This window comes from Panthera leo, chromosome A1 (assembly GCF_018350215.1).
Source record: "Panthera leo isolate Ple1 chromosome A1, P.leo_Ple1_pat1.1, whole genome shotgun sequence".
Lineage (NCBI taxonomy): Eukaryota > Metazoa > Chordata > Mammalia > Carnivora > Felidae > Panthera > Panthera leo.
Window position 1 is genome coordinate 210953539 of NC_056679.1, and position 12159 is coordinate 210965697.

General features: G+C 38.9%; 1 protein-coding gene and 1 non-coding gene across 2 annotated transcripts in view; one reads left to right on the forward strand and one right to left on the reverse strand.

The window, feature by feature from the left end:
- The window catches only part of PRLR (prolactin receptor), a 171500-nt gene that overhangs the window by 75813 nt on the left and 83528 nt on the right, over positions 1–12159 (forward strand). The gene's annotated exons all lie outside the window — the stretch shown is intronic.
- Positions 10190–10274, reverse strand: TRNAQ-UUG. Its single transcript has one exon. It is a non-coding gene; the product is annotated as a tRNA-Gln (tRNA).

The window sequence follows — 12159 nt, forward strand, 5'->3', positions numbered from 1 at the left end:
ATTTCTTGCCCCTCTGGGAAGGGATGAATGAGAGCAGTGCCCTCTAAAGTGGGAGATCCAGGACAGTTGCCCTTCCTGCCTGGGGTAAAGGAAAGAGCTGGTGAAGAATCCACTGTCATGGTAATTTTGAGCAATGACCCAAAGGCATTGAGAGAGTAATCCATGGAGGATATTTGAGGAAAGAGTATCGTGGACAGTAGAAGTGGCAAGTGCAAAGCCCTGAAGTAGGAACATGTGTGGTATGTTCCAGGAGCATTGAGGAGACCAGAGAGGCTGGAGTGGCTCAAGTGAGGGGATTGGTGATTTCAGAGAGATGTCTAGAGGTCAGATCCTGAAGAGTCTTGTAGGTTCTTATGATGACTTGGACTCTGATTTAAGCAAGATGGGAAGCCATTGGCAATTTGAATAGGAAGTGGTAGGATCTAAGTTATGCTTTAAAAGAATCATACTGGCTAGTGCTGGAAATGACTGCAAGGGGCAAGGAGAGAGGCAGGGAGACCAGCCAGCCGGCTAATGCAAGTATCCAGGCAAATGGCGATAGGTTAAACCAAAGTGGTGGCCATGGGGGAAGTGAGAGGTTTCAGTTTTAAATCTCATTTAAGGGTAAAGTTAACTGGATTTGCCAGTGGGTTGCATGTGGAGTAGAAAGGGAGAAGAGTCAAGGATGATTCCAAGGCTTTTGAGTTTGAGCAACTGGAGGTGAAGCCAAAAGTTTTATTTGCTTTGCTTTTTCATAACATAGGAGTGAACATAATTATAAACTATATTACTGGTGGCAACCAATAAAAAGCCTCTGGATGATCTGAAGTACAACAAAAACCAAATGTAGTAATAAGAAGAGAGCTAAGCATGTATTGTCCTGCCTATATAAGCAATGTGTAAATCTGCACAAGTGTATTTTTTTTGTACACTAGTATTCACAGGTGGACAGAACTGTTTTCCAAATCACAAATCTCTTTGAACTTCATTCTGTGCCTTTAATTAAAAAGGCAGTACCTAAAATTACTGTGGTAGAGAGGCATGAACGCTTGGTCCTGCCATCAGTCCTGGGTGTGGCCCTTCCCAGCTTTGGAATCTCTAGCAAGACCTTTAATTCTTTGAAGATTCAGTTCCCACATCTTAAAAATGTGGATGACATTTGGGGCGCCTGGGTGGCTCAGTTGATTAAGTGTCTGATTTTTAATTTCGGCTCAGGTGATGATCTCACTGTTCGTGAGTTCGAGCGCCATAATGGGCTCTGTGCTGATGGTGCAGAGCCTGCTTGGGATTCTCTGTCTTCCTCTCTCTCTGCCCCACCCCTGCTCATTCTCTCTCACTCTTCTCACTCTCTCTCTCAAAATAAATAAATAGACATTTTTTTTAAATGTGGGTGACAGTTGCCAATTTCGTCAATTCTGAAACAGCATCCAGATCCCAGGTGTCATTAAATACTAATGGCATCCATTTAAGCCAAAGTTTAAACAAATATTTGGTCTTCCCCCTTTATAGTTTATACTCTTGTTTATTGTTCTTCCAGCAAGGAATATGAATAGTTAATAATGGGGGCTTTTTTAGCTGTGATTTATATGATCAAAGAAGTAAAGCCAGTTAGCTCAATTGGTCATATTCTGAAATCAGTGAGGTACTCTTTTTGTGTGTGTTCACAAATTAGCTTCCCTCTGTTTCTTGGCCACACACTTCACCTGGGCTTCACAAATGAGTAGAATTAATTACAATGTGAATCAGACAAAAGAGTGTAAATCCATCACTCCTGTTGAGAAAACAGCTCAAAAAACAAGCATCCCTGCTGGTAGCAATATTTTCTTCATATTTGAAAGATGCAACCTTGAATCACCTGTGATGATGACAAAGAATGAATAAATACATATGTGAATAAGTAGAATATAGGAAGGACAGCATGAGATTAACTAACTATAAAGTTTAAAATGTCTCAGGAAGGGGGTTCTGGGTGGCTTAGTCTATTAAGCATCTGACTCTTGATTTCAGTTCAGGTCATGATCTCATGATCATGAGATCGAGCCCCATGTCGGGCTCCACAGTGAGCATAGAGCCTGCTTAAGATTCTATCTCTCTCTCTCTCTCTCTCTCTCTCTCTCTCTCTCTCCCTTTCTCCCTCTCCCTCTCCCTCTCCCTTGGCCCCTCCCCTGCTCGCATGTGTGCATGTATGTGCTCTCTCTCAAAAAAAAATAATAATAATAAATAAAAAATAAAAAAGTAAAATGTCTCAGGAAGTATTTAGGGAGTAAATTGGTTGAGATATTTTCATAGCCTCCAAGAGTTTCTACACCTTAAATTGTTTGAGCTTCCAGATTTAGCCCTCAGAATCTTTGCTTCCTCAAATGCAAACCAAGAAGTTGGACACTTACTTCAAAGAGGTCTTCCAGCTTAAGAAATCTGTAATTCTATGAATCTTCTTCCTGGAAACTGTTCCTTCCACTTGGCACAGTAAATATATTCACGTATATTTTATTTAATCCTAAACTTCAGAATCCAATTTGGTGAACTGTCATTACTTGAAGGTGTCAGCAAATCCTCTGGCATCTGAGAAAATTATTGTGAAAACCAGTTAAGGGACTTGTCAACCCCGTGTGATTGATTTTGAAATCTGTCAGCAGGGCTGTCTCTGGAGGCAAGGAACCTCATCCACAGGCTTTGCTGTGGGTAAATCAAGCTGGGATGACACCTGGGATTTGGATACTGCTTCAGACTTAACCAAATGGGTGGTCATCATCTGCAGGTCCAGGGGACTACACAAGGACAAGGCAGCTGGCTTCCTGGAACCTTGCAGAAATAATAGTGTGTGTGTGTGTGTGTGTGTGTGTGTGTGTGTGTGTGTGTAATGGGGTAGAAGGATGGGGGGCAGCTGGCAGTGACATGAGGGAACAATGGGAAGGGGAAAGACAATCACAAAACAGCACCCCACCCTGAGCAAATGAAAGAATTTCTTAGAATGCAACGCTGGCAATGCCTGTGAATAATTGGCTTGCAAATCACTTCCTTATTTGTTTGTTATATAAAAATGATCATTTCAGTGCTGATGATGAAAGCCCAGAAGGAAATTATGGCTTACTGGTTAGTTTTGCATATGGCTTTGGTGTAGAATAAAGCTTCACATAGGGGTTCTAAATCTCTGGCCCACAGACCTGAACAAGCAGATTTGAGACTGGTTGTTATGTAACTTTTGAGAGAGGAATTCTCTGATGAGTTGGCCTCAGGAGCAAAATGAAGGGCAAAACTAGGGGACAATCCAAAGCCTTTGCCTAAGTCTAGATCACAGTTCTCTTGGCAAATTACCAAGAGGCCAAGAACTCCAAACACTAACGCATATGGCTTTTGTTGGAGAGATTGCCAGCATTTATCTTTCTTATTAAAATATGATAATGACAACCACCCTTTATTAAGTGCTCATAAAATATCAGGCATTTTATACACATGACTACCCATCCTCAAAATAATCCTTCATAATGGCTATTATTCTCCTCATTTTAAAGATAAAGAAACGGAGATATAGAACAGTTATTAGCTAGTGGCACCTGGGTGGCTCGGTTGGTTGAGCATCCAACTTTGGCTCAGGTCGTGATCTTGTGGTTCATGGGTTCAATCCCAGCATTGGGCTCTGTGCTGACAGCTCAGAGTCTGGAGCCTGCTCCGGATTCTGTCTGTCTGTCTGTCTCTCTCTCTCTCTCACTCTCTCTCTCAAAATAAATAAACATTAAAGAAAAAATTTTTTAGAGAAAAGTTATTAGCTCAAAGCCAAACAGCAAGTTAACAGAGGTGCTGTAATTTAATTCTGGGCCTTGCCAGTAGCAAGTTCTATGCCCTTTTCAATACCCTAGCTTGCCTCTGTCCAACTGTCTCATACTTGGCAAATGTCCCCATCACCCTAGTGTGTGGGTCCTTATACATGTCTGTCCATTCTGTCTGTCTCAGTGTTGTGAGTGAGATATGAATGACAGGACATCATTATATGCTTCATTGTCTTCAGTGTATAGCTGCTTCCTTGTTCTGGATCGGTTTTCTCCTTTGTTGGAATATTTATTTTGCCTTCTCTGCAAACTAAAAATATAAATTTTATGTTTTTTCTGGGATACATCTCTCCCAACACATTATGAATAGTGAAAATTGGCTTAAAATGTTTAATTGAGAAGCTGTGAAATAGACCTTACTCAGACAATACTTGCATTAGTGTGGATTCATGGTGTCTGTCCCTGGAGCTGGAGAACCTTCAGATTAAGCTAATCAGTACTATTGTTGTGTGCAGTATTGACAATTTTATTCCATGCTTTTCCATTCTTGGCATCTGTGCTTGTAAATATAATGTGATGTGAACTCCTAAGTTGTTCTAGTGGTTTTGTTAAAATTTTCTGTGCTAATAATTTGAAGGGGAGGAGCAACATTCACTGAGAAGTGTCCCAACCTACATGGCAATATCAGAAGCTTGCATCTAACATAGTGTAATGGCTCGGGGCGCTTGGGTGGCTCAGTTGGTTAAGCGTCCGACTTCAGCTCAGATCATGATGTCACAGTTCGTGATTTCGTGCCAACAGCTCAGAGCCTGGAGCCTGCTTTGGATTCTGTGTCTCCCTCTCTCTCTGCCCCTCCCATGCTCATATTCTGTCTCTCTCTCTCTCTCTCGTAGAAATAAATAAACATTAAAAAAAATTAACATACTAATAGCTTAGGTGCTAACTAGTTCTGAAGTATCAGTCATTCCAAAATTTGAGTTTCCCAGTTTTCTCCATAGCATTTTATCATGTGTATTTTCCAATATACCATTTGTTTTCTTGAGGTACAGAAAGATACAGTTATTTGCAGAATAAATATAGCCTGGATGAAACAATAAAAATTACTATGCACCAGTAAATTAAGTTTAGTAAGCCTTGCATAAATGAATGAGGTGCCAGGAATGTGGTTTATAGTTAAGGAGAATAGATCACACAGATTAAGGCTGTATAACTTCCTCATTATGGTGGTATCATACAGGGCCCTACTACCAAAAACTGAAAATGTTATCTTTTATTTTGTCACTTACGTTTCTTGGCTTTCAAAAAAAAACACCTTTGTATTAAAATGGGCTAAATTATGGTGTGGCAACAAACATATTCCATCAGTATGTTGCAGTTACCAATTGCTCTATGACAAACTGTCCTAACTTAGTGCTGTAAAATAACAATATATTACTGTGCTCGCAAATTCTATGGGTCAGGAAATCTGACACCACATAGTGGTGATGTCTTGTCTTTGCTGCATAATAGGTGGGGTGTTAGTTGCGGAGCACTCAAATGGCTGGGGGGCCGAAATCATCTGGAAGTTTCTTCGCTCACATGTTTGGTGCCTGGCTAGGATAACTCAGACTAGCTGGGACTCTTCACAAGAGCACCTATGCGTGAACTCTCTGTGGGGCTTGGGCTCTGTGATGGCTGGATTCTAAGAGGGAGCATGCAGACAGCAAGTGTTCCAAGAGAGTTAGTACTGCAGGAGCAACTTTCTGGCCTTTTGGGGGCCAGTCTCAGTAGTCATGAAGTATCACTTCCCTCACTCAGATGAAAGAGGAGGAGAAGTAGAGTCTACTTTCTGATGGGAGAAGGGCAAATTCACACTGAAGATGAGCATGTTGGATGGGTGATGCTGTGAGCCCTCTTGATCATCTTTGGAATCTGCCATCTGCCATGCGTTGGCTTACAACAACCAGGACCTATGTCTTGTTCAAAGTCTGCTGTGGCTCCAGGCAGTTCTCCAGAGTGGATTGTTGGCTTAGCAATCCTGGCTGCTGCTTCCATCCCACAGCTCCTCCATATCACTCATGATTCCACAACCATTGCCGCAGGGGAAGAGCGGCATGGACGATCACACACCAGTTTGCAGATACACCACCTGGAAGAGACATCTTAAGTCACTTCTACTCACATTTCATGGCTCACGTAACCATGCCTGCATTCAATGGAGGAAGCACATGTGGCCTTCTTGTGTGCCCACAAAGAAAATAGAGATAGAAATGCTGGTAAATGGCAATGGTGTATCACAGCTTTAGAGATACTGCCTGAATGGTGAAATCCTGTAATTCTCATCAGTGCTGGTTTCTGTACTTTATCAAATTAGCTCATTCATTCCTTTATCCATCTAACAAATATGTATGCGATGCCTACTACGTGTGACACATCAGTAGTTAGTTCCTGGAAAGAATTCAGCTGCTTTCAAAAAGCGTATAATTTTACTCCAGAAAACCAATTGAAATTTCAGTTGCTTTGTCATTGACTCCTTTGGCAGGGGGTCTCTCTCAGATCCTACACTTTCCTGTCCACTCCAAGGAATATGAAATAAGAATGTTTTCTCTCCTTGCCTCCCAGGATATTGATTTTATTATTTTCATACACTATTGTAGTCAAAACCCTTTTTTATTTCAGTATTCATCATCTATCTTCCCTTTTGCAGGCCTTAATGTCACAGCAGACCATTGGGGATGCAGCTCTAATTCTAGAAAACGCAGATGTGGCTATTTAATTAGACACTGCCATGGCAATAAACTGTGTGATAAATTAAATGGCTTTAATCCAGTTTAGAGTAATCATGCATTCATTAGTCTGACAGCCTGATTCCATTTGTTGTTGTTTTAAAACAAAATTAGGATAGCAAGACTACAAACTGTGGATAAGTCTGGACAGAAGTCTCCTATTTTTAAAAAACAGAGCTTATAACTACATTTCAACAATGAAAGGAACGAAAACCAGCAGGAGCTCTGTTTGGGCCAGTTCGTGTTTCAGTCTTCAATTAGAAAATTGTGTTTCTAATGGGAAACCATAGGACAATCCTCACTCCCTGGTGAGAAAGAATGAAGAGGAAGAAATGAGCTCTGTGATAGACTGAAGTAATGATACTGTGTTTTTGACTGGGTAGCTGTCTTCCTAAGTGACTTTGGGTGTGTAGAAAATCACTCTTAGGGGCGCCTGGGTGGCGCAGTTGGTTAAGCGTCCGACCTCAGCTCAGGTCACGATCTCGCCGTCCGTGAGTTCGAGCCCCGCGTCGGGCTCTGGGCTGATGGCTCAGAGCCTGGAGCCTGCTTCCGATTCTGTGTCTCCTTCTCTCTCTGCCCCTACCCCCTTCATGCTCTGTCTCTGTCTGTCTCAAAAATAAACGTAAAAAAAAAAAATTTTTTTTAAAAAAAGAAAATCACTCTTAGCCTTGGTTTATCCATGCACCAAAACATACTATGGAATCTCCCACTGGAATATTCTAAATTATTAAGAACTTAGCACAAGTTCTTATTTAAAAGCAAATTATAGGAAATATAAACAATGGAAATCATTGGAGGTACACACTAAAGATAACTTCAAGATGGGTTTAAATAAATATATAGATGGTAAAATTAAAATTCAGGACTGTTAAAGCTCTTCTTGACTTTCAAAGTGTACCTCTTAAAAACTGAGAATAAACGGAGGGTTGATGAAGGGTGGGAGGGAGGGGAGAGTGGGTGATGGGCATGGAGGAAGGCACCTGTTGGGATGCGGACTGGGTGTTGTATGGAAACCAATTTGACAATAAATTTCATATTAAAAAAAAAGAAAGAAAAATGGTGGAAATTGAAAAACATTACATTAAAAAAACAAAACAAAGGGTACCTATAGTGACAAGAACCTTGTGAGAAATTGTATAAGAAACTTAGTGGTCTACTGAGTTTATCCCAGTATCCTATGTGTATGCAGGCCAAAACTGGATATTTATAGGATTATTGTCATAGCTTTTCATTTGCTACAGCTAGTTATATGGCTTCCTTAGGTCTTCTAAACTAGGTCAACCAGTCAGCCCTCAGGTCTCGCATACCATATTTTGCTGAGCCAAAAGGAACAAAGGGAGATATTATCAAAAACCACAAGCAAAACTGTCAATAGATACTCTGATGATAACTTTAACTTTTAATGAAACTTCAGGTCTTTTAAGGTCACTAAGATGTAAACTAAGCTGGACAATGATTATACTAAAAGGGAAGTGACTAAGCAGCACAACATTTTGAATTCCAAGAATTTTCGTTACATCATGGTAGGTAAATATCACCAACTTCACTTATTTGGTGCTTTGGAGTCTAAAACACTGTTTGGAGACTAAAGGGCCCCGAAATTGTACTTTTCAAGTTCACCTTCTGTCATTCTAAAACTTTTGAAGTCTTACCAGTCCTTAAAAACTAAAGAAACTCTGCATGTATGCTAACTTTTTAAGGTTATGTCCTGAATCTTTAAAATTCTACATGTGTATGTACTTTTTAAATCCCCAAACATACATGCTACCTATAATTTATTTCTTTTCCATGCTTAAGTACAAATAATGGTATTTTTAAATTTGAAACTAGGAATTAATTCCATTATTTGGCATATTAAGTTCCTTTAAAATGTTAAAGAATTTTCTTTTTAAAAATCAAGGTTTGAACTAAAAATCAAGGCTTCTAAAATCTCTCCCTTCTACGAGAGAAGGAAAGGAACTAGTATTTGGGGGGCATGTATTATTCCCCACAGCAACCCCATCAGGTAAATGTTACTATTCTTCTCTTACACATGAAAAACCCAACTTCCTAAAAATTAAAGTTTGTCCAAACTGACACGAGCGATCAGCAGTGAAGGTGAACTTCCACTCCAAGTCTGTCCAGCATCCAAGCCCATGCACTGTCTCCCGTCCTCACCCCTTCTCAGTTCACATGATATTTGGCAGTAGACAATCACTATCTACCCCACTTAACATTAAGCATTTCTTTTTTTCTTTTTTCGTCAAGAGGCTAGAGCCAAGCCCTCTACTCCCTTTACTGACATCATAAAGTTTCACTAATTCCTAACAAACATACAAACATACCAACAACAAAAACCCACGCCCTGGAAATTCAGCCCAAATTGAATGGCTAGAATATTATTAGTTTGTATAGGATAGTTGATCCACATCCAAACATTGATAACACAAAGTGAAGTTGAAATTAAAGCTATTTTCTAAATAATTAAGGTCAAAATAACTGCTATTAAGGAAAAAGACAATTTCACATATTTAAGACAGTGAGTTATAAAATTTTCCAACTAAAGTGGTCTATATACTTAGAGAATTTAGTCAAAACACCTTTCCAAGTTTATTCCTTTAAAAATGAGTGGAAAAACAAAATCTATGATTGATTCTCTGTTGTTTACTGATCTGTGTTGTAAACATAAAATATATTTGACGTATTTTTCTCATAAAGTTTTATTTTTTAGTATCATGGTTTTTTTTGTTTTTTTTTTAATTTTTATTTTAATTCCAGTTAGTTAACATACCGGTATGTGTTATGTTAGTTTCAAGTGTGTTATTCAACACTTCCATACATCACCCTGCGCTCACCACAAGTTCACTCCTTAATCCCCAGGACCTGTTTCACCCATCTCCCCATCCACCTCCCCTCTGGTAACTATATGTTTGTTCTCAATAGTTAAGAATCTGTTTCTTGGTTTGTCTTTCTCTCTCTTTTTTTTCCCTTTGCTTGTTTGTTTTGTTTCTTAAATTCCACATATGAGTGAAATCATGTGGTATTTATCTTTCTCTGATTGACTTGTTTCACTTAGGATAATACTGTCTAGTTCCATCCATATCGTTGCAAATGGCAATATTTCATTTTTTATGGGACACTTGGGCTGTTTCCATGGTTTGGCTACTATAAATTATGCTTCTATAAACATTGGGGTGCATGTATCCTTTTGAATTAGTATCTTTGTATTCTTCGGATAAATACCTAGTAGTGCCATTGTAGATTGTAAGGTAGTTCTATTTTTAACTTTATGAGGAACCCTCATACTATTTTCCCAAGTGGCTGCATCAGTTTGCATTCCCACCAACAGTACAGGAGGGTTCTTCTCACTCCACATCCTTGTCAATACCTGTTGTGTCTTATGTTATTGATTTTAGCCATTCAGACAGTACGAGTTGATACCTCATTGTAGTTTTGATTTGTACTGTCCTGATGATGAGTTATGTTGAGCATCTTTTCATGTATCTGTTGGCCATCTGTATGTCTTCTTTGGAAAAATGTCTATTCATGTCTTCTGCCCAGTGTTAATTATATTATTCATTTTTGGTGTTGAGGGGTTTTTTTTTAATGTTTATTTATTTTTGAGACAGAGCATGAGCAGGGGAGGGGCAGAGAGAGGGAGACAGAGAATTTGAAACAGGCTCTGCACTGTCAGCGCAAAGCCTGACATGGGGCTTGAACCCATGACCTGTGAGATCATGACATGAGCCAAAGTCAGACACTCAACCAACTGAGCCACCCAGGCGCCCCTGGTGTTGAGTTTTATAAGTTCTTTATATATTTTGGATACTAACCATTTGTCAGATATATCATTTGCATATATCTTCTCCCAATCCACAGGTTACCTTTTAGCTTTGTTGTTTGTTTCCTTTGCTGTGTGGAAGTTTTTCGTTTTGAGGAAGTCCCAATAGTTTATTTTTGCTTTTGCTTCCATTGCCTCAGGAGACATATCTAGAAAGAAGTTGCTGCGGCCAATGTCAAAGAGGTTACTGCCTATGTTCTCCTCTAAGATTTTTATGGTTTCAGGTCTCACATTTAGGTCTTTAATCCATTTTGAATTTATTTTTTGTTTGGTATAAGAAGGTGGTCCAGTTTCATTCTTTTGCATATTGCTGTCCAGTTTTCCCAATACCGTTTGTTGAAGAGATTGTCTTTTTCCCATTGGATAGCCTTTACTGCTTTGTCAAAGAATAATTGACCATATAGTTGTGGGTTCATTTCTGGGTTTTCTATTCTGTTCTATTGATCTATATGTCTATTTTCATGTTGGTATCATACTGTTTTGATCACTATAACTTTATAATATAACTTGAAGTCCAGAATTGTGATGCCTCAAGCTTTGCTTTTCTTTTTCAAAATTACTTTGGCTACCTAGGGTCTTTCGTGGTTCCATACAAATTTTAGGATTGTTTGTTCTAGGTCTGTGAAAAATGCTGTTGGCATTTTGATAGGGATTTCATTAAAGGTTTAGATTGTTTGGGGTAGTGTAGACATTTTAACAATATTTGTTCTCCCAATCCATGAGCATGGAATATATTTCCATTCCTTGGAATCATCTTCAGTTTCTTTCATCAGCTTTTTACAGTGTCAAGAGTACAGGTCTTCCACCTCTTTGGTTAGGTTTATTCCTAGGTATCTTACTGTTTGTGGTGCAATTGTAAATGGGATTGATTCCTTAATTTCTCTTCCTGATGCTTCATTATTGGTTTATAGAAATGCAACAGATTTCTGTACATTAATTTTGTATCCTGCGACTTTACTGAATTCATGTATCAGTTCTAGTAGTTTTTTTGTGTGGAGTCTTTTGGGTTTTCTATATATAGTATTGTGCCATCTGCAAACAGTGAAAGTTTTACTTCTTCCTTGCCTATTTGGATACCTTTTGTTTCTTTTTGTTGTCTGACTGTTGTGGCCAGGACTCCCAGTGCTATGTTAAATAACAGTGGTGAGAGTAGACATCTCTGTCTTGTTCCTGACCGTAAAGGAAAGCTCTCACTTTCCCCCCCATTAACAATGATATTAGCTGTGGGTTTTTCATATATGTCCTTTATTATGTTGAGATATGTTCCCTCTAAACGTACTTTGTTGAGGGTTTTCATCATGAATGGATTTTGTATTTTGTCAAATGCTTTTCCTGCATTTTTTGAAATAATCATATGGTTCTTATCCTTTCTTCTATATTAATGTGGTATATTGCATTGACTGATTTGAGAATATTGAACCACTCTTGCAACCCATGTATAAATCCCAGTTTATTGTGGTGAATATTCTCTTAATGTATTGTTGAACTAGGTTTGCCAGGATTTTGTTGAGAATTTTTGCATCCATATTCATCAGGGATATTGGTGTGTAGTTCTCTTTTTTAGTGGAGTCTTTATCTGATTTTGGTATCAGGGTAATGCTGGCCTGATAGAATGAATTTGAAAGTTTTCCTTCCTTTTCTATTTTTTGGAATACACTGAGAAGAATAGGTATCAACCCTTCTTTAAATGTTTAGTAGAACATGCCTCTGAAGTCATTTAGCTGTGGACTTCTGTTTTGATTACTGATTCCATTTCTTTTCTGACTATCAGTCTGTTCAAGTTTTCTATTTCTTCTTGTTTCAGTTTTGATTTCCTGGTTAACTCATT